This window comes from Heterocephalus glaber, unplaced genomic scaffold, assembly GCF_053883595.1.
Source record: "Heterocephalus glaber isolate CG9 unplaced genomic scaffold, H.glaber_assembly_v1.0 deba00001452, whole genome shotgun sequence".
NCBI lineage: Eukaryota > Metazoa > Chordata > Mammalia > Rodentia > Bathyergidae > Heterocephalus > Heterocephalus glaber.
The window spans coordinates 12,430,652-12,457,711 of record NW_028258302.1 but is presented as its reverse complement, the minus strand read 5'-3'; the positions used below and the strand labels follow the sequence as shown (position 1 = coordinate 12,457,711).

Sequence of the window (27,060 nt, the reverse complement as noted above, 5' to 3'; positions counted from 1 at the left end):
CCAGGGTTGCCCCTGAAATAAGTACATATTTCCTCCAGTGGGATCAGCTGCAGGTGGAATAGAGGCCACCCAGGTAGAGGAGGCAGCAGCTCATCACTGGAGTGGCCGGTTAAGAGCAAGGTGTCCAAGTGGGACTGAGTTTGACTGAGTCAGTGCTGATGACCCTTCTGCACCTGTGCTCCCTCTGTAGGTACTAAGAGCCCCTCTCTCCTCAAGGACTGGGTGAGCAGGCCCTCAGAGTGCTCTCAGAAGAGCACCTGCCATGGAGCCCACGCTGGGCACCAGTCACCTGGTGACCTATCCCAGGTGGAGCCCTGAGGCAACAGGCTGGAGAAAACCTGGGCAAGGAGAACACAAGCTGAGACCAGACAAGAAGGCCAGGACTCAGGCTCTGCCATTTGCTGGATGTGCAGTCCCAGCATGGAGGCCCCTCTCTAGGTCCTAAGTTAGCGTTTATAAGGGTGTCAGGCAGCTGGGTACATTCATGGTAAAGCAGGAGAGTCCCAATTCTGAGCAGATGCTCGTGTGATGATTGTGACCCTGAAGGCCTAGGCTACATGCAGAGCCCTTGGGTGTGAGGGCTTTGGGAATCCCCAACAGGAAGATGACAATTTGAACCTCGGAAGCAAAGAAGGGCCCCTCAGGGAGGGTGTGCAGGAGTAGAAGAGATGAAGGGAAGAAGGCAGCACTAAGGGAACCCTGGAGCCCTGCCTGAGTTCTGTCCAAGGGCTCCTTTGAAGTCAGAAGAGGACTGAGACCCTGGCTTCCTCACAGAGAAAAGAGGGAACAGGGTGTCATATAGTGGTTAAGAGTGTAGCAGGTGTGACCCTGTTCTCTCTGTGCCTTTGCTTCTTCACATGCAAAGCAGGGACAAAAGGTGTCGCTGCCTCACCAGCTGTCAAGAGGTAAAAGAAAAGATGGCCACATCAAGTGCTGTGCTCATAGCAGTGAGCAAGTCTTTAATGAGCTAGATGACTACAGTGATGATGGTGGGGAGGGACAACAATGACATAATGGTGACAATCATTTTGATGACAATGATGATAATGAAGATGAAACTAGTGGTGGTAAAGATGATGATGATTGTTATGGGCAGTATTTTGCCCTACTTGCTTAGTGGATTCATATGTTGAAGTTCTAATTTCAATGTGATTGTTTTAGTGACGGAGTCTTTAAAGAGGTAATTAAGGTTATGCAAGATCATAGGGGATCAAGGGTCCAACAGAACTCTGGATCTCCTGCTGCTGGTGACTGATCCTACAGACCCAGCCTTTCTGGCTAGGTGAGATTGCAACTTTCTAACAGACTCCCAAGTAAATCTATGGGGCTGGGCAGCAGATTGCACACTGACCAGCAAGCAACCCCTCTGCTCTCTACCTCCTGCATAACTGATCTCAGCATTGACTCCTCTGTCGGAGTCTGTCCAGCAGAGTCTCCCTTGCTGATGACACCAACACTGACACAAGCCTGGAGGTGAGAATGAGGCTGGAGTGAGGCTGCCTGCTCCTCCCAACCTGGTTCCTACAGCTGGGTCTATAGAGCTGACTTGCTCCATGCAGGCAGTGGAGGGAGAGAGGCAGCAGGAGGAAGCTGGCCCTGGTAGTCTGCCTTCCATGCATCGTCCTGCCCCTGACAATGGTGGGCCCATCAGAGTCCCGCCTCTGACCAATCAGACTGCATTCCTTCCCTGGGGGGTGCGAGGGATCTTAGAAGAAAAGCAGAGTGTGTTTGCCATGGGGTGTAGGGCAGATGTTTCCTTCTCAGCAATAATAACGAGTCTGGCTGTGATAATCATTTAAACAAAATATGCAAAACAAAACACAGAGTCAAGGATATCCATTTCATCTAGAACTGAAAGACAACTTATGAAAAGCCTGCCTTTAACCTTGGTCCTAAAGATGGGGCAGGATTTCAGTAGGCAAAGATGGGGTTCAGTATTGATGCAGGAAGGGCAGATGTGAAGGTGGTAGAGACTGAGAGTAAAGCAAGGCACAATTCAGAAACACCAATAGGTGTGATATATCTGGAGACAAGTGTGCAATAGATTAGGCTAGATTTAGGAAATGAGGAACTGCATGGAATAGCAGGGCTAGTGGAAACAAAGAAGTTTGAACAGGAGAAAAGGACAGAAATGATCCTGATTCTTTTTTGGTTAATTTTTCTTTGTTTAATTTTTTTTAGTTTAAACTTATTTATTCCTTTATTTTTATAGTATGTTGCTTATCGGTAGCATAGAATTGGTTCTAGTTCTTTAACTTCCAATCTAATGATTCCTGCCTTTTAGTCAGGAAGATTCGGGCCACTTATATTTAATATGATTATGGATTTGATTGTGTATTAACATCATTTTTTCTATTCCCTTTTTATTTGTCCCATTTTGTCTTCATTTCCTTTTCCTCTTTTTCTGTCTTCTTTCAGATGTTTTTCATTTTCTATTTTATCTCTTCGGTTGGCTTATTTTCTATAATTTTCATTTTGTTTTTGTTTGAGTTGCTATAGGGTTATGTTATATATATTTAAAATATACTAGACTAATTTCAGGTGATATTAGAACATTTCTAACATAATCACAAGAAACTTACAACAGTATAGTTCCAGCTCCCTCCTCTATTGTCACATTTCTGGATGGTGTCCAAGGAGTTCTCCCAAAGGGGAGTCATGGACTTCAACTCAGCCACCTAAATGGCCCTTGACTCTCCTCACAGAAAATAATTTCAAGATGCATCAGTGAGAGGAATAGAAAAGTCTTCTGAGGCAGGATTTGAAGGAGACCACCTTAAGATGGTGTTGAGCAGGCTTTGATTATATTCAATTGGCTTAATATAATTGGCTTATACTTATAATTCAGAGCTGGTCTAAGGCTTAAGTGTACAGCTTAATGGCTGCAGCTGGCATGCAGAAAAAGAACTCTATGTGCCACTGGCCACAGCTGAGACTAAGCCAGGTCAATGACCCTGTGGCACCTGTATTAGTTTATAGCATCTGCAGCTGAAGACCCCATGATTCTTGCTCATCTTCTACAAAACGTTAATATTAATCTAAGGGAAAGAACAAGTTCCCAGTAACCTAAGATTCACTTCTTGCAAGAATGCTTTGTTCTGTTCCCTCTCACTCATGTCAGTACCTCTGATCATTGCCCCACATACCTGACCATATGCTCCTCCCTGATGCTTTGTACTCAATAAAATACTGGCAAGTCTGGAGGTTCGGGGTCTTTGCTCATAGAACTCTGACCTCCCAGGCCTCATTTCCTTTAGTATTTATCTTTGTTTTCATTCCATGTCACATACCTAATTAGGGATCGGGGCTTCATTGGAAGTCCCCAGTAGAATTAAAGTGTCCACTCAGAGAAAATAGAGTGCAGGCCTAAAAAAGTGAGGCACATGATGGTCTGGAGCTACAAATATTGATGTGTTTTGTGGGGGTGGAAATCTGCAGAATTTGTGGATCTATAGAAAATGTTGGCTCACTTTACAGGTGCAAGGTGATGGCCTGTTGACCTTGTCAACTAGCTTAATTTATGGACTTACAGTACCTTGCAAAACAAACAAACAAACAAACAAGCTTCAGTGGTAACAATGTGATAGATAGCCTTGTGTCCTGAAGTTGCAGTTTCTTACAAGTGCAATTTTAAAATTATAACTTTTTCTCTTCTTTCTACCTGTCTTTATTTCTTCTATCCTACCTCAGTCATTTATGTTATTGTGTAAGATATTATAAATTTCATGCTATATTTTAATAATTATTATTCAAACAGGCAATTACTGTATCTATTTGAAGAATTTAAAGAAGAAGAACAAATATCACATATTTACCAACATAGATATCATTTTCGGAGCTCTTTATTCCTTTTTATAGATGCATATTTTCATATGGTATCATTTTCCTTCTTGAAAGACATCCTGTATCATTTCTTACAGTGTTTGTGATTCTTTCAGCTTTTATATGTCTGAAAATATCTGTATTTTGCCTTCATTTTGGAAAGTATTTTTGCTGGGTAAAGAAATCTAGGTTGACATTTTCTTTCAGTATGCTGAAGCTGTTGCTCCACTCTCTCCTAATTTGCATAGTATATGAAAAGAAATCGGCTGTCATCACAGTCTTTGTTCCTCTGTGTATAACATAGCTTTATTCTCAACTGCTTTTTTGATATTTTCATTATCGCTGAATTTGAGCAAGTTGATTACGCTGTGTCTCAGTGTCATTTTCTTCATGTATCTTCTACCTAGATCTGCAAGTTTGTAGTTTTCATCAAATTTGGAAAAATGTTTGACAATAATTTTTCTGTGCCCTTCCCCCTCCTTTGGAAGCTCCAATCATATGTGTCTTTTGAAATTGCCTCAAATCATTAATCATCTTCCCTTTTTTTCAATTCTTTTTTCCTCTGTGTCTATCATTTTGAAGAAATCTATCTCTGTGTCTTCATATTTGGTAAATTTTTCTTCTGTAAGGTCTAGCCTGCTGCTAATCTTATCCAGTGAATTGTGTATCTTAGATATTCTAGCTTCTATCTCTGGAATTCAATTTGGGGTTTTTTATGCATTCTGTAACTCTGCCTTTTGAACATCTGGAATACAGTTTAATAACTATTATGATGTCCTTACTTTCTGATTCTTATATTGGTATCAGTTCTGTAATTTCAACTGATTGATTATTCTCATTTAGGTTGTGTTTTCTTAACTCTATGTACAGCTGGTAAAAATCTTTATTTAGATGTCAGACATTGTGACTTTTACACTGGTAAGTATTAGATATATTTGTATACCTACACATTTTCTTGAGCTTTGTTCTGGGATACAATTAAACTACTTCAAAACAAAATGACCCTTTTGGGTCTAACTTTTAACTTGTGCTGAACTTGTATCAAATACTCAGGTCCATCTGAAACCTCAGAATGTGAGATAATTTGAAAATAGGATATTTACAAATTTAATTAGTTCAGATAAGTTCACCACATCAGGGAGAGCCCTAAATCCAGTGTCTCACCCTGTCCTTACAAGATGACCATAAGATGGCACAGGAGGGAGAACATTGTGTAAAGATGGAGGCCGACACTGAAGAGTTGCATGGGGCCATCCCTGGGCCTGCCAGCAACCTCCAGAAACTGAGAGGTGTGGGACAGATTCCCCCTCAGGGCCTTCAGAAGGAACTAACTGCCAGCTCTGGCTTCTCAAACTGTGAGGGAGTCACTTCTATAGTGTGTGTGTCACTTGTGATGGTGGCCTAGGAAACCAGCACACCCATTTCAGGTGTCATCACCTGACAGCCAATCAAAGACTATTCCTCATCTCTGAGGAAGAACACTCTGGGCACTGTACTCGGGCCCTGCCAGTTCTGAGGTTGGTCAGCCTGGCTGGTCAGCACAATCAGAACTCCCAGCGCCGATCACCCCAACACTCTCAAATGATTCTCTCTTGGCACTTTGTTCTCACAACACACTGATCAGGAGTCAGCCAAATACTCAAAGAGGGGCCCTGCACATCTCTGGGGTTCCTCTCTCGGTGAAGCTCCCTCCTTTCTGGCCTCTCCTAACTATTGGCTCCTCTCCTCAATTCCAGAGTCCAGAATTCCAGGCTCCTCCTACCCATGCAGTCACCAGAAAACTCCTCTTGGGCAGTAAACTGCAGTCATAGGACTTCCTATTTTCTAGCCTTCCTCTCCAGGATCTAGTCTTCATCATCAGACATCCAGGCTCTTAAAAGATACTGTTTCATCTCTCTTCCTTTCTTCTTTTCTCCTTTCTTTCCTTCCTTCCTTCCTTTCTAGTTTGTTCAGGTGGAAGGATACATTTATTCCCTATTAGTCTATCTTGAGTATGAGCACTACTCCCCAAGACATAATGTCCTAAAGCCTTAGAATCTAAAGAAGTCTTATAATCTTAGGATCATTGAATCATACAATCCTAGAGCCTCGGGTGTTTTAGACTACAGCAATTTGGATTCTTAGTCTGTTTGAAGGAATGAATTGTGCCGGGCACTGTGCTCAGTGTCTTGCATACAATGTCCTTTTGTCTCTATGACAACCCTGTGTAGTAGGAGCTATCATTTTGCCTTATTTTCCAGATCAAGAAACCAAGGTTCAGTGAGGTTAAGTCCACTGCTGAACGCCAGACCCCTCCCAGGCAGCAGAGCCAGGACTCCACCCAGGTCTCTCAGCCTCCAAAGCCCCTACTCTCAGCTTTGCCACGACTTTGTGTGTACCTCCAGTGATGGGGAGCTTGTTAACACTACAAAGTTGCCCATCTATCTTAATTTTGGCCACATTTTTTTCTCAAGATGCCTACCTTTTGGTCCCAAATCTGCCTTGGGAGACCCCACCAGAGAAACCTTCACCCAGGACCCCTGTAGGGAGAGGGAGTGACCCCCAAGGCGGGCCAGTGACTGCAGTGGAGAGGAGCGAAGGTTCGGGAAGCCCCAGCTGCTGGTCCTGGTGAGGGAGGGGGGCGTTTATCCTGAGGGAAGGAACCAACCTGCCACATCAGGACCAGGCCACTTGGAGACAGATGAGAACAAAGCCGGAGACATGGGCAGTGCAGGTGAGGAATAAATGTACAATTCGGAAACGCGATTCCCCCAGCGCTAGAGTTATGGGGCCTAATGAGATTGGAATTGTAAGTGCTCTGCCTGTAATTTCCTGGCTCTCCTCCCTGAAAACTTATTCTGCAGAATGTGCCTGTGCCATCCATCCTCCCAGATGGCTTCCTAAGTGAAGCTGTCTGTTAAGTGGGAGAAGAAAGGGAGGAAGGGGAGGAGCAGATGGGACCACGGCAGCCCCCACCCTCACCCACCCTGGGGAAGAGAGGGAGCAGGAGCAGCAAATGCAGAGAGGGGCAGACGCAGCTTCCCATGACAGGACGCTCAGACACAGCTTGTTCCTGTGACCAGGGTCCCCAGGACAGTCACTGAAGTCACTACCTCTCCCATGTACCCAGCACTGAGAGAGCACCTTGGGCTCATTGCTCCAACACATCCTCCAGCATCTCTGTGAAGCAGGCATTGTGACCGTCCCCTGTCCCCACACTAGATGCTGAGAGTCACAGGCACTTGCCCAGGTCACCTAGCAGGTGAGAGGCTGACTCTGGATTTGACCCTAGGGTAGCTGGGATCCCAAGCCCTGCCTCCCAGTTCTTCCGAGACTGTACTGGGAGGGCCTCAGAGATCAGCCAGCCCATCATAGCACTTGGGGCCCCAAGCCTCAGTTTCTTCCTTTGTACAGTGAGCTGTTGATGGGGCACAGTAGCACCCAAGCTGACTGTGCATCACCATCTCCTGGATAAACCTCACTCCATTCCAGGACACTGTGGCTCTCAGGCCACCAGCACATGTCAAGCCCTGACCCTAAGCCTAGCCAAGGACGCCCAGCAGAGGGAAGATATGTCCCCTCATGAGTCCAGGAGGACTCTGGCTTTCAGTGAGCCTGCTGGTCACTCAGCAGGTGGCCCCTGCCAGCCCATTCTTCTGGTCCCCATCATGCTGGGACCTCCCTAGATCAGGATGGTGCCGATGGGTGGGTGTCAGAGCAGAGACATGCTCTGGAAGCCCTTGTGTCCACCAGAAGCCAGGGAGGGCACAGAGACCACAGAGGGAGAGTGGCTTCAGTCAGTGCTTTTTCCCTGCTGACGCTGGTCCCTGTTCTACCTCTGGTGCTGGCTGTGGATTTGGGGAAAACTGGCCACAGGGCATGAGAAGCCAACAACAGCCCCGCAGGCCTCTGGTAACACGGCTGTGATGACCATGATGACACTGATGATAATCTGTCTCCTGGGTGCTCGGTGCTGGGCCACCTCCACACCCTGCCTCCTGGAATCCTCAAGAGCCTCAGAAAGAAGGCCCTACTTTAACTGAGGAGTGTGAGAGACAGAAAAGGGTTGTCACTTGCCTGTCCCTGTTTGGAACCTCTTAGTTCTAGTACTGCCTGAAACCACCAGATTTTCTGGCAGACACCACTACATGGATAAAATCTAAAATCTCCTTGTGTTCAGAGGATGGCGTGGGCATGGATACCGTCCTTTTAGAGAAAATCTGCAAAGGCAAGCGTCAGAGACAACAGAGTACTCTGTGCTCCAGACCAGCCTTGTCAGAGGTGCCTCTTAAGGAGCTAACATGGCCCAGCTGTGCGCTGGTTCAGCCAGCACGGAGATGCTGCCATGACAGCTGAGGGGCAGGAGAATCCATGGTCCCACAGCCTGGTAGAGAGAAAGGGGTGAGGAGGACAAGGGTGCTTAGAGATATTCCTAAGACACAGCAACTGGATTCAGAAGTTGCTCCCAACTCAAATTTATCCCATAAGATCCGATTGCAGAATTTTTTCAGAACTGCTGGAAATAGTAATATCTTTGTTTCTTGGGAAGTTGAAATATTAAGAGGATGAATCTGGGCCTCCAGTAGCCTCCAGCAAGAGAAGCAGAGAGACTACGGCCTGACAACATGAGTACAGAGCCCGGATGTGTCCGAGCCCAACACCGCCCCCTTTGTTATTGAGTCAGGGTCCTGTCCCTGTGCCTGAAAGAGTCACAGCTATCTTACCAATACTTGTGGGACAACAATAGTCGACAGATAAGAAAACAGAGGATGAGAGAGGTCAAGCCATTGCCCAGTGGACCCAAGAAGGAATGAGCACCAAGGTTTGAACCCAAGTCTGTCTGTTTCTAGGTTATGTGGGATGGGAAGCAATAGTGTCCCCACCTGGTCCAGGTGGCTCCTCCGGGTGGAGACCACGTGAAGACTCAGTGGCCCAGGCCACTTGAAACTCATTGCTCTACAATCCCCAAATACGGCTTCTTCCATGATCCCAGTGCAGAGAAAGAGGAGCTGGTGAGTCTCACACTGGCAAGGGAAAGCTTAGGAACAAAATGGCTACTGTGTACCAGGTAGGGGTCAAGGTACTGGATGGGCAGAGAGCCAGATGCACTGCAGGTAAGGACCAGGCTGGGACCAGCACCCCTACCTCCCTTCTTGGGGCTACTCCAGCCCAGGTTGCTTCTTGTCCTTCTCAAGTGGCTTTCTGAAAGCCCTAGACCTTGATTTCATCATCAAATTGCTGGGAAACTGGAGCCATAAACCAGGACTCCATGTACCAATAACACGATTAACTATCTGTTTGAATCAAATTAGTAGAGAAACAAATAAAATGGTAATGATATTTAATGCTGGTGTCCATGTGGTGGAACAGATGCTCATGCTCTGCAGGTAGGAAAGTGCCAGTCTGATGAGTCTTTCAGGAATGTGATAAAGTAAAAAAGCTCACAGGGCTTAAACATATTTACGCACTTTATGCAATTTTTCTACTTTTAGGAATCTGTCCTGAGCAAGGGATCAGGGGTCCAGGCAAAGATAATACCCAAGATATTCATCACAGTGGTTGCCTGCACCCTCCCTGATAAACATTAAAGTCATCCTTCTCAAAGCTGGACATGTGTCCTGACCCTGCCATCCTGCAGGGCAGCTGACTCTGTGGAGGCTCCACTGAGCACCAGGCCCTTGGCTTCTGGGTGGCTGTGGCCACTAGAGAGAGATGAGGAACAGGCGACTTTCCATGTCCCCTCCCTGCTGTGTCGCTGCAACTGTGTTGCTGTCCCAGGGCCACAGCTCTGTCAGTGCCCCTCACTGTAGCTCTTCAGCTGGGCGCTCTCTGTACCTCCTGAGGCCTGAGCACAGCAAGGGAGTTGTCAGCACAGGCACCGTGCCACCAGTCCTGTTGGTCTCCTTGACTCTGCTCTTACCCTTATCACCAGTGTCTGTGGCCTTCCCCCTGCCACTCTGTGGTGGGAGCCCCTGTCTCCTGCAGATACTCTGCAAGGACATGTGCCACCTACTGCCTTCTTCACCACTCACACTCTGACCTATCTGATCGCTGGCCACACTTCAACATGGCCTCTGCAGGAACAGCTGATCCCTTGCCCCTCCAGCTGCCCACATGCTCCTTTGTTCAGTGTCCTCCTGGAGACCTTCCTGGACTCACTTCTCTCATCTCAGAGCCCTTGAGAATCCCATGACCATGTTCCTAGATCCATCTGACCTCCTCTGTTTGCATGCTGGTAAGGAGAGGTGGCACTCACTGGGATTTGGGTGGCAGAAAGCATTGGCCTCTGTTATGACTTGTGTCTAGATGTACCCCCAAAGCCTCATGCAGTCATAGGTGGAGCTTTTTCAGAGGTGGCTGGATCTAGAGTGTGTGACTGAGTCATGGTGCAAAGCTAGGACTAAGAGTGGGCGATTACTAAATCAGTCTACTGATTGGTTTGGCATCATCCTAATCCCAGTGGCCTGGGTACAATAAAAGAGACAGAAAGAGGCTTGTCTTGTCCCTTGCTGGCTTGCTTTGCTATCTTCTGTCCACCATGAGCTGTTTCTCCTCTGTAATGTCTGTCTACTGTGCCATGCTTCTTGAAGCCAGCCGACTATAGACTGAACCTCTACAAACTGTGAGCTAGATAAACCTTTCCTCCTTTAACTTGTGGGTGCTGGGTATTTTGTCTCAGCCAGCAGAAAAGTAACTAAGACAGGTTCAGATCCCACCTCCACTCCTCACCAGCTGGGCGAACTTGCACAGATCATTTCACCTCTCTGAGCCTTGAGTTTCTCACATGTGAAATAGGCATGACCATGAGAACCCCTTGTGCTCCAGGCGGCTGAAATGAGGGGACAGATGCAAAGCACTGTGCACAGTAGAAGCCCAGTAACTGGTGGTGATCTCATTGCTCTTGAGCAGTAATGATTATACATCTATCTCTCTTCCATAACGAGAGTTCCTAAGGGCAGGGCCTCATTCCAGGCAGCGTCCCAATGCCTGGTATCAAAAAAGATGCACCCCACCCATGCAACCAATTTATCACACAAAATGAATGGACCAACACTGTTCTAGATGCTGGAAATGCACCAATAAGCAAAACACAAACAGAACTAACTCATGCCTTTGAGGTTCTAGACAACTCAGGACCAAACCTGGAATTGATTTGCCTAGAGACACTCAAGAATTGAGAATGACAGAGCAGCAAGGACTGGCAGGGGCAGCTCTCCACAGGCCACCCCCAGCCCCAGACCATACCCGAGCTCTCCTGAAGCTACGGTGGATACTGCTGGAGCCTCTTGCCATCTTGAAGGCATGGTAGAGGAAGCTGCTAAAATCAAGAGAGAGAAAAGTCCTCTCCTCACATGGATGGGAGCACATGTCCTTCTCTTATGTGATCCCCCCAAAACACCCAGGGAAGAGGCATCATTCCCATTACAGATGAGGAAACTGAGGCATGGGAAATGTATAGGAATCTCCCAGCAGCCAGAGGAAGAGGCAGAATTCACACCGAGGTCCATCGACCCCAATCCCTCTGCACAGAAATGTGCCTGCTCTGTGGCCCCCATGGTGACCAGTTTGTCCCTCATTCCTTGAGGGCACCTTGTCCTTAGGAAGAGGGGTATGGCAGGGCTGACCACCCACGGCGTGGAACCTGGCTTTGTCACTTCCCGGCAGTGTGGCCAGAGCAAGTTGCCCACCTTTCTGGGCCTCCATTTTCTCAGCTGTAAAAGTGTCAACACAAGACGGAGTAAGGTGGCAAAACGCTGTCTCCACCGTGGTTCTCATCAGGGTACAAACTACAGTGTGTGTGTGTGTGTGCACACACGTGTGCATGCATGCACACACGTGTGCATGCATGCACACACCATGGTGTGCACATGGAATGTGTGTATGGTATGGTGTGTACGGTATGGTGTGGTGTGGCGTGTATGTTGTATGTGTGTGGATGTAGTGTGTGTGTGTTATGTTCATGGTGTGCAGTGTATCTGGTGTTATTTGCAAGCGTAGTATGGTGTGGTGTGTGTTTTATGTTTTCTGTTTTGTGTTACGGTGTGGTGTGTATTCTGTGTGTTGCTTATTGTGTGAGTTATGCATGTGTTGTGTATGTGTTATATCTGTGTGGAGTGTGTGGGGTGGTGTGCGTTCATCTGGATGCAGCCCATGGGGATGGGGATCATGAGCTCGTCTCATGCCCAGACCATTTCTTGGTCCTCAGCAGGGGGACTGGTCCAGAATGGGACTCAGTACTGGGATGAATGAATGAATGAATGAATGAGTGAATGAGTGAATGAATGGACGAATGGGTGAGTGAATAGGTGAATGGGCACACCACCTGACACCCAGCAGGTGCCCAGTCAGCAGTGTCCTTTATCCGCTTCTCCTGGTTTCCTGGTGACCTGCTTCCCAGCCTCTGTCCACTCCGAGGCCCCTGTCCCCCACAGGAACCCTGAGGGTGATCACACCATACCTAAGCAGGAACAGGCCCATTTCTCCTTACAGAGCCTCCCAGGACTTCCGCAGCCAGACACAGTCTCCAAAGAGACAAAGTGTGAGACCCCGAGTCACTGCCATCTCCCTCAGCCTCCTTGGCCAGCTTCCCTCACAACCTCCTGCAGCCCAAGGCCCTGCTGCTGGCTCAGGCAGACCCCACCCTTGTGTTCAGGTCTGTCTGGTTCCATGGATCTTCATCCACTTGGCTATACCCAATGTGTCACTTACAATGAGTTGTCATACCTAAGGTCTCTGCGTGCCACCTTAGGTACTGGGGTCTTCAGGAACCAGTCCCTCTGCTGATCGAAGGGCTGTGAGAGGCCTCCTGGAGCTGAGAGTCAGTCATTGTCCTCTTCCTGCCTCCCATCCCCACCCTCCCTCCCCCGCCCCACTCTGCATGAAAGTGGCTGTTTGTGGCTTTGAGAATGTAAATTTATTCTGCATTTCCAGTGTCACACACTTGCCTCATCTGCATGTTCCAGTTTCCAGAACAAATATTCGGAGACAAATCTTTGGAGATGTTCTGTGTGTACACAAGCTAATTCCTCTGGCAGGACCACCTCAGAAGCACATCTCTAGGTGGAGCTGGTGACAGTGGCTGGCAGTAGAGAGCCCAGTGGAAGAGGAGCCTGTGTCATGTGGGAAGGGCACCTGGGCTCTCTGCAGGGAAGTCCTGTGCAGTCTGGGCGGGGTGGGGCAGCCCCACCATGTCAGATTCCAAAGTCAGTTGGGGCAGATCTCAGCCAAGTGACTCTGAAGAAACGACTTCCCCTCCCCAGTACAACTCATGATTCCACCTCTCCAGACCATCAGGGGGCCCTGAGGACTGGAAGACAGCACCAGGGTTGAGCATATGATGAGCCTCAACCAGGAAACTCTGCCCCGATGCCTGCTGGGAGCCGGGCTCTACGTACAGCACTTTGCACAGGTCTAGTCCTCACCTGGCTCAGCCAGGGGCATCATATACCATTCACAGATGAGGAAGCTGATACACAGAGAGGTTAAGTAACTCACCCTGCATCACCAGCTCATGAGGCAGATTTGCAGTCATGCAGTGGCTCCAAAATCTGTGAACTTGAACACTGCATTTGAATCTTTCCATCAGCCCTCTAAGTGCCCGCCCCCAGGGGAATACTGGGTGCTGGTCACTTCCGGTACCAGCTCTTCCATCTGGCCCTCACTGTCTTTTGTCCCTGAAGCTCTGGTGATAACCAAACCACAAGGAAATGCAGTTGATGTCCTAGACCTTGGCCCATACTCCTCCCACTCCCTGTAACACCTTTCCCACTCTCTTATCCATCCAGCAAACTCCTACTCATGCTTCAAGACCCAGGCAGGCTGCATGTTCTTCATGGACAGGACCCACTCACTGTCCCTACACTCAGATTTTCTCCCCAAATATCAGGTAGTGGGTGGGTAGAGAAGGGAGGAGTCTGTCCTCAGGACTGCCTGCCCTCTCTGCTCACTGCCAACTCTGTGGTGTTGGCATTATTGCCCCATTTTAGGACCCTTCCCCTAGTCAGGTTTCAAAGTTTCCTGAGGCCACACACAGTATGCAAAAGAAAGAAGCAGTCTGGGAACTCCAAACTCAGCAGCCTCAGTATTCTGACCCAGGCAGCCAATATCACCTTGAGGGGTTTAACACAGGAGCCTCTGGAGGCTGAGTGCCCTCCCCGTCCATGTGGCCCCTCCTCCCACAGCTGTGTGGTGGTGGAAACGTTCCTCATGCAGCGGACCCCACACAGTCACTTCATCCACCATCTTGGTGACTGAATCTGATTTGGGTGTAAGAGCAACACTTAAAGTGTGAAGGTGACACATTTAGGCACCTGACGACCAACACAATCCCACAGGTGACACACACAGATCTATGTCACCACCATAACCCAGCAGGCGTCACTTGAATTCTCCCCTGACTTGGAGACTCACTCACAGCTGCCCAGCTCTGACCAACTAGCAAAGTGTTAAAATTTTATGACAGGCTGAACTGAGCTGACCACAGTGAGGATGAATTTGACCCAAAGCTTGGAGCGCCCCCTGGGAGGCGAAGGTGGGATGGGGAAAGGCTGCGATGGAAGCACTTGCAGCACAGTCCCCCTCGGGTTCCCGGGTTCCCGTAAGTCCCCATCCCACTGAGGGGCGGGGTATGGCACCTCCTCCTCCCCCACCAGCTGCAACGGACCAGACATCTGTCACAGTCCTGTCCACCCAGACAGCCTTAGCCCAGCACTCAAGGCCCTTATCCTGCCTCCCTATCTACTTCCACCTCCACACACAAGCCTGTCAGGCCACAGTGGCCCAGCAAGGCCTGGCCTGTTTGCAGGGTCCCCCACCGGAGACAAACAGTTGGGGTCATTTCCTGGCTTTGTGCCCATGACCTGTCTGCCAATCCTAGGGTGGGTGGAGCCTGTGGAGTTTGTCTCATGGTTCTGATGATGTCCATCCCCAGGGTCAGGTGCCTCTGAGACCACAGAGGCACTGTCCTGTCTCCACAGGCACCATTCAGAGACACGGGCCATCCTGGGGAGCCAGGACACCTCTTTCACCCTAAAACTTCTGCTTTCCCTTCTCTGTCCCCCCACATAATCCTCCCCTGCCCATATCTCTGTGGTCTGTATATCACTTGTGAAATCCACAGCACCAGGGGAGGGTTTATCTGGATTGCTCAGGCAAAGGCACTAGGGTGACAGTAAAAGGGTTCTGGCATGGAAGCTGGGCCTGAGTGCCACTCTCAGCTCTGCCACAGCCTTGGATGTGCCCTTTTGTTTCTCTTGGCCTCAGATGTTCATGGTGAGAGCTGGGTATTAACCTGAGGTCTCAGTGTTCAAATTCTGTGAGTGTCTGAGGCAGGTGATGGGTAATTATAATGCTGCTGTTATTGATGCAAACATACTAATTAGAAGGAGGAGGAAGATGATAATGATGATGATGGAGGAGGACAGAGAAGAGGAGGATGGAGAGGAAGATGACACCAAGTGACCATGGAGTACATACCTGGTGCTGCACTGGAAGCCCCCCATACACACACATACACACACACACACACACACACACACACACACATCCCTCTCTCACTGCACACATAAACTTGTGCAAGAAAAGTTTTCCTACTCTCATCTTTCATATGAGCAAACTGAGGCACAGAAGTGTCAGGTGACCTGGAAGTTCACAGAGCCCCAACCATGAAAGGGGCTCTGGTGGCCTCAGCCTAGCTCTTCCCAGGCCGGGGTTGCCCCGGGATACTCAGAAACAAAGCTGTGAGCTGCCCTCCTCCCTACTCACTGCTGGGCAGAGTAGAGTACATCATCAGCATTCCTAGAATGCTTTCCAGCCCACAGTGTGGCTGCAGACTGCTCGGGGACCATCCTTCTCTTGGCTTCCAAGGCCTTCAGTGTCATTTCTAAGATTTATTACATCTATTCTCATTTGTACACTCAGTTAAGGACCCAGGACCCAGGACCCAGACAGGGAGCTGCCAATGGTGGGAGCTCCTAGAACCTCCTGAAAACTGCAGTTCTATGTCGGGGTGGCCAGGACTGCAAAAGAATTGGTGCCTGGGTGGGAGCCCTGGAAGCCAAAAGGAGGGGGCCTGGCTCACTGTTGCTGAGGAGAGAACAGGTTGAAGACCCCACCTCCAGGCTGAGGCTGGGGAGTCAGATGTCAGCCCTGTCTCTCAGCTCAATGCCGTGGAGATGGGGCAGGAAGCAGCTCTCCCCACTCCAGGGCCAGCCTGTGCCTGGCGTCCCATGGACCCAGAGTGGCGGGGGGGCGGGGTCTGATTGCTCCGTGTTCTCTCTGCCTGAGCCTCCTCTGCCAGTGCCATCGTCTCTGCTCTCAGGACACTGCCCAGTACAGCAGGCAGCTCAGTAAGTGGACATTCTTTATTAATGGCAATTGCCTATTGCTCGTTGTATAATAATAAGATTTCCTGAACTTATTTCTTCCACCTAACTAAAATTCTGTATCTCTTGACCAACATTGACCCAATCCTGCAATATATATAATTATAAGTATATTTAAAAACAAACAAATCCTTCTATGAAAACAAAGTTAATATTAACAGTAAAAAAGGGCTCCTTCTTCCAAAACTGCCCTCTTGTCCTCTCAGAGGACAGCTCCGGATTCATAACCTTCGGCTCCCATTTCCCTACGTGGACACCATGCCACCTTCAGCTTTAGTGAATACAAGAGTTCAACTTCCTGCCTTTCCTGGAGGCTCCTGCAGGTCCCCCAGCTCAAGGCTCAGCCCCTCCCACTGGCACTGACTCAAACCCCAAGTCCTGGAAACCCAGTGATTGTTCTTGTCCTTTGTCCCCACATCTGAGCCATCAGCCACTTCTGAAGTTCTCCTTCCAAAACCGCCCCTGGGGCCATGTCCCTTTACTTCTCACCCATTGCCTGGCCTGAGCATCTCAGCTGGCCTGCCCCTTGCCACAACTGCCCCTTCACTCCCAGGTTTGCCCTGCCTGGTTCCCATCTTTCTCCCGCAGGCGGTTAGACCATGTCACCCCACTGCTTAAAACTCACCCACCACCTACAACTAACCATATAAACTCAAGCTCCCCCACTCCAGCCTACCCTCCTAGGATGGGGCTCTTGCCCACCTTCTGCCCCTTGCCCTGCCATTCCACCACCAGGAACTCCCTCCCTCTCTGCTCAAGGGCCCAGTGCCTCCTAGGTGCTGATGCCACAGGTGTCATTCCAGTGCCATCCCTCCCAGCCACTCTCCCTGAGCACCACATTCCGGTAATTCCCACCCAAAACTGGAGACCTTGGTTCCCTCTAGATCCTCCCCCACCCTCTCCTTTGTCCCCTCTGCCCTGTGCCACAAGAGCCACACCAAGAGGCTCCTTGCCTCCTGCCTCCAAGGTAGAGTTGGTCAGCAGGGAGCCCCAGCAGGTGAGGCAGGAGGAGAGGAAAGTTGGGGTCCTGCTGTTGCCCCTGGGTCCTGCTCTGAGGAGACCTAGGGCTCGCTCTGTCAGTTGAGTTTCAGCACCTGTCTGATGGTCCCTCTCCACACAGCCCTTCCCCGACGATCTCTCCACCCCACTCTTCCTCTAACCCTAGTAGCCCTCCTCTGCTGGCCCATGCACGCATAGGGGTGATCAAGGAACCCCTCCACTGCTGGGTGCCAGCAACCCATGGCACCACCTCTGGGGGCTCCCTGCTCCTGCCCACACCTTCATACGTGGTCTCCTCTCCCAACGCACACTCCTTGCTGGGTCCTCTCAGAGACACTGCCCACCCTGCTCACCTTCATCTCAGCACTCGGTTCCTCCCCTACCAACCTTCTCATCCTCCCAAATTATTATTTGTCATCCACGTCCATCTCCCCCCCCCCCCAGTTTCTAAGCTCCACCAGAGACAGGGCAATTTATAACAGATGATATCATATGCCAGGGGAGTACAGCAGCCTCCAGCTCTGGGAAAGTTCACCCTTAAAGTCACGCTGACTTTTAAATGCCCGAACATGGTATTTCCCAAAGTGAGATGGGGCTGCAATCATCCGGGAGGCGTTAACAGTTGGCAACACATGCAGACAGACGATGGCAGCCTGATTTTCTGGGCTTCACTGAGTGCCTGTGGCAATTTCACCCCAGGCTGCCATGACATCAGGTTCTGCTCTGTCCATGGGCCTGGTCAGGACTGTGAGGCCAGGGGCCCAGCTGGTCCTCCAGGACCCAGCTCACCTCTCTCCCCATATACCCGCTCCCCCATGTAGCCCTACCCACCCCTTAGGTGCTGCAGCTTGGGATCCTGGCCCAGCCAGTCCTGGACCTGGGATCTCCATGGGCCAAGCAAAGTTCAGACAGCACCAGCCATGGGTGAGATCAAACCAGATCTCTCTTCTGTTACTGACTCAGTTGGGCCAGGTTGCACACCCACTCCGTGTCAGCTTCCTCAACTACCTCACTTTTCCTCCTACCCGGAATTCCTTTCCCAGGGCTCTCTGTGGCCCACCTTGCACTGGTGATGAGCTTTGCAGATCAAATAAGCACTTCCTGTGGATGATCATCTCTCTCTGGGAGGTGAGAAAGGAGAAGAAACAGTCAGCTGGGCTCCGCCAGGTGATTCCTGCGATCTCAGGCTTGTCTCCGTTGGCCTGACGCTGGTGTCTCAGTCCCCACGTAACCACAGTCTGCCTGACCAGGGAAGATGAAGCCCAATACAATGCCATTGTGACCTGCTCTGATCCACAGGTTTCAGGGTTAACCAGGCCATGGGGAGGAATGGGGCCCCCACATGGAGGGACAGGGATCAATGAGGAGGGCCAGTACCTGACAATGGACAGGGAAAGGGGGATGGGGGAGCTGGCAGACCCTGTCCTCATGGACATCATGGCAGGTGACACTCACTTAAGTAGGCCGAGCACAGCTTGTAGCCCGTGTGGGAAGGGACCCACCTGAGCCCCCAGCATCCCCCCAAGGAACCATCGTCATCATCATTGCCCATTTCTAGAGAGGAGAACAAGCTTTCAGGAAGCTGTGTCACCTGTCCAAAGCCAGCAGCTTGTATGTGACTATAAAAAACGTCGCTTTTTTACCCTGAGGATGCACTGACATCTGGCAGGGCCCTCACTGTCCTCCATGGATCAAATGACCAAGGTCAAGGGCCCAGCACCCCTGAGAGTCAGGATTTAGGGAGAGGCCATTGACACCACATGTGTCACCTGGCCCACATGGTAAGGTCCGATGTTCTGGGTCTAGAGGTGGGGATAGGGGAGAGCTTGTTGGTTCCATTACCCTCCCTGACCAGGTGAGAGGCTGGGAGCCCTGTTTTCTTTCCCTGGGTTGATGTTTCTTTTCCCTCTTTTCTCACCTCCTTTCTGTCTTGTCTGGGTGTTCTTGCTCCACTGTAGGGAGCAGAGCACAGGCCTGAGCTGCTTTTCCTTGAATGGGCCAGCAACAGCACTGAGTTCAGATCATGCATGGGAAAAAGCACAGAAAACCTAAGGAACTGAGGGAGCAGAGGTGGTCATAGACTTGAAGAAAAAAGGGACTATTCAACCCCAGGAGGGCCAGGGGCCAGGGCTGGCCCTGGATAGCAGAGGAGAATCCAGCACCCAGCCTTCGGGGGTCTAGGCTGGAATGAGGCTAACTCCCACCCCCTGCTGTCCACCACTCCCTCCAGGGAAGCAGAAAGGATCTAACCAAGGTCAGGACCAGTCCTTGGATCCACACAGAGGGGCCACCTCCAGCCTCAGTCCCTCCACGAGGTCCCTGCCATGAAAGCCCATTGGTTCCCCAGTGGAGAGACAAGACACTGTGGGTTGGGTGCGATAGGACAGAAGCTCAGAGCTCCTCCCCAGTTGTCTTTCTCCCTGCCCGAACGTGTGCTGTCCTGCCTAGGGCCTCCCAGGCGGCAGGAACAGGAGCCCTGAGAGGCTTCAGGAATGAGGGGCTCACCTGGGTAGAGGGGCTTTGTAGCTGCTCAGAAAGTTTTCCCTAAGGAAGAAAGAATTGAGACCACCATCTTACTACTGAGCCCCACATCTGACAGTGAAGAAAGAGGTGGAAGGGGGGAGAAAAGAGAAGTAAGAAGAGGAAGACAAAGAAGAAGAGGAATTCTCTGACTGTGTTGGCAGTTTATCAACTTCTTTCTCTTCAAAAAATCAACTCTGGTCCCCACAATCTCCTCTGAACCCTGAGAGACAGAATCCTCAGAAGGAAACAGAGGCCCAGGATGCCAGATGACTTGTGCAAGGTCTCTTGGTTAGTAAGCAGCAAGCAGGGACTTGGACAGAATCCTCCTGACCCTAGTCGAAGGTGAGCAAGGGACCTGAGAGGAGGCTGGTTCTGGAGAAGAAGCAAACATCACAGAAATCTTCATAGTCACTTCCTGCCCCAACACAGACACACCGTCTCCCCGGGGGCTGTCTTTGCTGGGGCACAACACCAAAAACTTGCAAGTTAAAGGGGGAGCAGTGTATTTGGGCTCACGGGTTACACGGTTATAGTCCAGGGTTGGATGACTCCAAGGCAGAAACCGCGTGGCAGAGGGGCACAGCAGAGGGAAAGCTGTTCATCTCATGGAGGCCAAGAAGCAGAGAAAGAAAGGAGAAGCCAAGAAGGAAGATTTCTCCTTCCAAGTCACACTCCAGGGACCCACCTCCAACCAGGCCCCACCTCCTAACCGCACAGTTAGCTCTGGACTCATCCGTGTGTTAGTCCACTGATGAGTACCGCACACCAAGGAGCCAGTCACTTTCTAAAAGCACCACCTCTGAGCCCATGTGGCCTCTGGAAGACATTCAAGATCTAAACCACAGCAGGGCCAGAGAAGGGAGAAGAAATGGTGTCAGATCTTGATGGTGAAAGCAGGGGAGGGAAAGGGGGCATCTGGACTCTCTGTGTGCCCACATCCTCTAAGCAACCAGTGCCTGGCAGGGGGTGGGGGAGGACTTGAGCAGATCTTATTAGGGTCCTGCCAAGGGCTCTGGGCACAGCACCAGGCAGAGAGGCCTAAGCAGGGAGTAGGCAGCCAGTGGCCGCTATGGCATCAGAGTCAAGTTCCCTCGCTGTTCCCAAACAGGACTCAGAGTCCAGCCTGTGTCCCTGTCCATCTCAGAACCTATCGGGTGATAGCAATTGCCATTTGCATCAACATCCAGCTGTTTACAATGAGGACTTCAAATAATCCCTCTGCTGCCAATAAGTATACGTCCTGGCATCCCACCGATGGCTAGTTCTTGGCTCAGAGGGGCTGAGGGAAGGATGCAGCTGGCCTCTGCCCTTTAGTGGGGACTCTCTGACTCTCTCCCCACAGTCTGGCTCATGCATTCTGGCCTCTGCAGGGACCAAGACTAACACCACTCCTTCCTGAGGGCTCTCTGCTGGAACCAGCCCGCCCAAACTCAGAGTGAGGACTCTTCCTGGACCCCGACCCTCTGCTGCTGAGAAGGGAAAGAGATCCCGTACAGGCTGGTGAGGCTGAGGCCCTGGAGCCACCCTGAGCCTCATGCACTGATGGGGAAGGTCCCAGGCGAGCTAGAGAGATGGCTGAAGCCCAGAAAGTGCAGAGACAGAGGAGCAAGGCCAAGGGAGCAGCAGTGACTCTCAACAACGGCACCCACTGGAACCAAGACAGAGCCCAGCATAGGGTGGGGAGCAGCATCTCTGGTTAGGCTCCTCAGATTCCAATCCTGCACCTACCACTCACTAGCTCTATGACCTGGACCAAGTCTTTTAACCTCTGTGTCTCAGTCTTCCTTCAAGTAACATGGGAATAAAAATGATAGGATCTATCCGTAGGTCCCAGTAAAGGTAAAATGAGATCAAAGGTGTAAAGTGCTAAAGCAGTCCCTGGCCAGGGCTGATCGCTTGATGAAGGCTTCCTTAGGCACAAAGCCATGGACTCCACACTTGCCCCTCCCTACACTTGTTGCCTGTGTGTTCCTCAAAGGGAAGCTGTCCCTGGTGCTCCACAAAACCGCTGCTGCTGAGGGTCCCTGAGCTGGTGACGATCTGTAAATATGGAGCCTGACCCAGGCCACCCTGGTACACAGGAGCCCAGTAGTGGCTCCCAGCATCTCTGGCTGTCAGGCAGTGCTTGGGGGCTCAATCAGGGCTTTCCCACAAAACTAGGGTTGAGAACATCAGCTCGGTCACATGGTCATTTGTGACACCATTTTTCATGTGCAAAAATTCCACAGGGTCAGTATGCGTTCTGGCCTCACAGGCCCGAGGAGGTGAGGCTCAGCAAGGTTGGGTCAAGTCCTCTCTCAGGGCTCATATAGGCAATCAGGGTTTGAAGCTAGGACTCTGAGGTCTCAAAGCTCAGTTGTAGGTGCTCAGTGCTGGATGAGGCTGCTAAGTGCTTCTGAATGGCACCTCTCCTTGCATCTGCCATTTGCAGCTCTGCACTGAGGAGAAAAGAATGAGGAGCCCCGTGTTCCCCATCAACATGGCATCGACACACCCATCTGCTGTGAGTGTGAGGTGGGCCCTCCATGCCTGGCATGAAAGACGCTCATGAACTGCTTCAGAGAGTGACAAGAATGATGAGATAAGTGTGTTCAAAGTGAGGGGGGAGTATTTTGAGGAGAATTAATGGCAGTATGTCTCATACTGTAATTTTTTTATTTTTAATGTAAACATTCAGCATATTTGTTGATCATACCTTGTATAACTTGACTTCTTTAGAGCCTACTAAATACTGGGCATTAGACTGGATTATTTATATGTACTATTTCTAGATCTCAAGACAATCTTTGTTGGAGATAATTTATTTCAAGAGCTTTATTTGATGTATAATTTATATCCACTGTGCATATTTAAAGTGAAAAATTGCATAACTTTAACCCATGTGTACCTCCCTGAAATTGTTACCACAGTGTAGGTGACAAATATATCCATCATCTCCAAAAGTTTCCTCATGTTCCTTAGCAATTTCTCCCGTATTCTCTGTCCCCACCCTCAATCACTGATCTGCTGTCAATACAAATTAGTTTTTATTTTATGTGAACAGAATTTCAGTATATCTGACTTCTTTCTTTCAACACAATTATTTCAAGATTCATTCTGGGTGCAGCACACCTCACTAGTCCGCTCCTTTTTGTTGATGAGTAGTATCCCACTGTGAACTACATCACAATTATTTTTATCCATTCATCTGTTGATGGACTTGTGCCCTGTGTCTAGTTTGGGGCTCTTACAAATAAATCTGCAGTGAACGTTCCTGTCCATTTCTTTGCATAGACATAAAAATTCTCACTTGTCTTGGTAAATTCCTAGACATAGAATTGCCACACCCTTTAACAGGTCTATTTTTAACTTTTTAAGAAACTGACAAACTGTTTTCCAAAGTGATTGTATCATTTTACATCCTCACCAAGAGTGAAAAAGAACACGATTTCTTCTGCATTCTTGCCAACCATGTACATTCAATCTTATCATTTTAAACATTCTGATAGATATATACCACAAAAAGAAAATCCTCCTTTTTTAGCACCATCTGCTCATGGTGCCGCCTCCTGGTCCTCCTGCCACCACAGCCGCCCTTAGTCACTCCCTGTGCAGCTCCGGCCGCCTGACTCCCCGAACTAGCCGCCGATATTTGCAGTTCTTACAACATGGCAGACACTGACAACAAAGAACAGTCTGAACTTAATCAAGATTTGGATGATGTTGAAGAAGTAGAAGAAGAAGCTGGTGAAGAAACAAAAATTAAAGTGTGTCAGCTGACTGTTCAGATGATACAAAATCCTCAGATTCTTGCAGCCCTTCAAGAAAGACTTGATGTTCTAGTAGACACACCAACAGGATACATTGAAAGCTTGCCTAGGGTAGTTAAAAGAAGAGTGAATGCTCTCCAAAACCTTCAAGTTAAATGTGCACAGATAGCAGCCAAATTCTGTGAGGAAGTTCATGATCTTGAAAGGAAGTATGCAGTTCTCTACCAACCTCTATTTGATAAGTGATTTGAGATCATTAATGCAATTTATGAACCTACAGAAGAAGAATGTGAGTGGAAACCAGATGAGGAAGAAGAAGTTTCAGGGCTGAAAGAAAAGGCCAAGATTGAAGATGAAAAAAAAGATGAAGAAAAAGAAGATCCTAAAGGAATTCCTGAATTTTGGTTGACTGTTTTTAAGAATGTTGACTTGCTCAGTGACATGGTTCAGGAACATGATGAACCTATTCTGAAGCATTTGAAGGACAGTAAAGTGAAGTTCTCACATGCTGGCCAGCCTATGAGTTTTATCTTAGAATTTCACTTTGAACCCAATGAATATTTCACAAATGAAGTGTTGACAAAGACATATAGGATGAGATCTGAACCAGATGATTCTTCTCCCTCTTCATTTGATGGACCAGAAATTATGGGCTGTACAGGGTGCCAAATAGATTGGAAAAAAGGAAAGAATGTCACTTTAAAAACCATTAAAAAGAAGCAGAAACATAAAGGATGTGGGACAGTTCGTACTGTGACTAAAGCAGTTTCCAATGATTCTTTCTTGAATTTTTTGCTCCTCCTGAAGTTCTTGAGAATGGAGATCTGGATGGTGCTGCCGAAGCTATCCTTGCTGCAGACACTGAAATTGGTCACTTTTTACTTGAGCGTATAATTCCAAGATCAGTGTTGTACTTCACTGGAGAAACTATTGAAGATGATGATGATGATTATGATGAAGAAGGTGAAGAAGCAGATGAGGAACAGGAAGAAGAAGATGAGGAAAATGATCCAGACTATGACCCAAAGAAGGAGCAAAACCCAGCAGAGTGCAAGCAGCAGTGAAGCGGGATGAATGTGGCCTTGAGGATAACCTGCACTGTAATAGCCTGAACACAACTGTTATTTACTTACAGCCTTATGTTTTTGTATTTTCTTGGTAGATTCAGTAATTTTTTAAAGGAATTGATATTTTAAAGACCAATTTGTTTAACTAGCATTTTAACTATAGTTCTACTGTCAGATACACTGAATGCACAGATTCTCTGAAACATGTTCATTCATTGCTGCAATTTTGTTCTTTGCATCATATAATAATTGGAGTATAACTATGAAAATTAACTTTTTCCTGAAGAACCAAAAGTTTTCCTGCTAGTAGTAGAGTGGGTTTAAGTTGGTAGCATAGTTGTGGTTTTCATTTTTTTGTGTGTGTTATAAAAATGCAGTGACATATTAAGACAATTCATCATTTAAAGGAAAAAAAATGAACTTATGGTTAAGAATTTCCAGTAAGACCAAATCTGATAATTGTTAGCTTACTAATAGATTTTTATATTTTAGGTGATAGTTAATTATAAGGAAACCTAATTTACATGGTTATGGTTACCACAGGGAAGTGAATAAAACCTAGAATTTGCAGAAGTTAAACATACTATTTTAGTGTACTTCTAAATTTAACATCTATTAACTAAGCATCTTTTTTTTTTTATGGTAGGGTCTACCTTCTGCTTTCCTGGAAAGGATGACTTTACATCATTTGATGAGCCTATTTCACGGTTTTTTTGGTTGTTTGTTTGCTTATTTTTGTTGTTTGCTGCCTAAAATAAAAATGTTAAATGCAAAAAAAAAAAAGAAAATCCTCTCTTTTAGCTATTTTGAAACATATAGTAAATTGTTGCTAACTATAGTTGGCCTTTTTTCTATAGAACACTAGAACTTACGTATTTTATCTAATCTGTACCTGTTAACAACTTCTCCCTGTCCCTTCCACTTTCCCCTACTCTTCCCTCCTTCCAGTAGCCATAATTCTGTACTCTACCTCTGTGAGATCATCCTGTTTACATCCTTTTTGGCTTCTACCTGTGAATGCGAGCAAGAAGTATTTGTTTTTCCATACCTCGCTTACTTTACTTAACATGATGTCTTTTAGGCTCATCCATGTTGTTCCAAAGGACAGGACTTTTTTGTTCCTTTTTCCTTTTTTTTTTTTGTCCTCCAGTATGACTGATAACATCCCATTATGTATAAGTATCACGTTTTATGTTCCCATTTACCCATTGATGGACACAGATTAATTCCATACCTTAGCAATTGTGAAAAGGGCTATCCATATTTGAGTGTGTACAGTTTTCAACCTTCAACTTTGTCCCCCTGATTTATCTGTCTCTTGATGGTACCACAGGATCTTGATTACTGTAACATTGTAAATCAAAATCATGTTCTGTTAGTCTTTCAAATCTATACTTCTTTTACAAAGTTAGTGTGGCTTTTGGGGGTTTGTAGCATTTATACACTAATTTAGAATCTGCTTGTGAGTTTCTACAAAAAAAAAAAATCAAAAGACCAAGTAGGATTTTGATGGGGGTTTTTGTAAAGACAGACTCCATAATTCATTCTGATCAATAACAGCTTTCAGATCCTTATCCCACCTTTCGCTTTGCACCACATCTGGGCACCCTATGAAGAAAGCCCACTACCCACTTTGCTCTCAGCCCCTGCATAAATTCCAAGTCTCTCAGTCCCAGCACCACCACCCCCAGCTCCCGCCTTTAACTGTAGTAAAAATCCAAAGCCACCACAACCACCCTCCCCTTCACTTCACTCCAAAACAAACCCAGCCCCTAATCCTTGGGAAATCCTTTCTTGCTATTCACCATAGGAGTGATAAACTATTCACATCCTTTTGTGCCTGTGTGATGTCTGTCTCAGCGTCTACAAATCTCTCTCTAGGTGGAGTGTGGTCCAGCACCCAGCATGTGAAGGTAGGTTCCTAAATAAAACAGGACTTCATTAAATCTGTAGATGATTGGGGGAGATTTGACATCTTCACAATATCGAGTCTTCTGACCCACGAATGTGATATTTGTCTCCACTTATTTAGGTCTTCTTCAATTTCTTCTAGCAACATTTTGTAGTTTTAAGTCCACAGGTCTATCCCATCTCTTGTTAGATTTGTCTCTAAATGTTTCATGTTTCTATACAATTGAAAATGGACTTTTTATTTCAATTTATAATTGTTCAGTGCTAGTATACAAAAACACATTTGATGTTGGTATGATGCCTGTGTATCTTGCAACCTTGTTAAACTCACTAGTCATTATAGCTTTTTTTGGCAGATCCCATTATATTTTCTTCCTAGACTATCATTCTGTCTGTAAATACAGTTTTACCTCTATTCCAATGTGGACACCTTTTCTTTACTTTTCTTATCCCAGTGGATTGGTTAGAATCTCCAGGATAATACTGAATAAAGGTTGGAAGAGAAATATTTGTGTTCTCTTCCTAATCTTAGAGGGAAGCATTAAATTCACCATTAAATAAGATATTAGTTATAGGTTAATTGTAAATGCCATTCAGCAGGTAAGAAAATATTTTTTCTATCTTACT

General features: G+C 47.9%; 1 pseudogene across 1 annotated transcript; it reads left to right on the top strand.

The window, feature by feature from the left end:
* The first annotated feature begins 23,338 nt into the window (after positions 1–23,338).
* LOC101697247 (nucleosome assembly protein 1-like 1 pseudogene) lies at positions 23,339–25,228 on the top strand (annotated as a pseudogene). The gene is made up of 2 exons (XR_015452706.1): positions 23,339–24,555; positions 25,169–25,228. The product of XR_015452706.1 is annotated as a nucleosome assembly protein 1-like 1 pseudogene (transcript).
* The last annotated feature ends 1,832 nt before the right edge of the window (positions 25,229–27,060 follow it).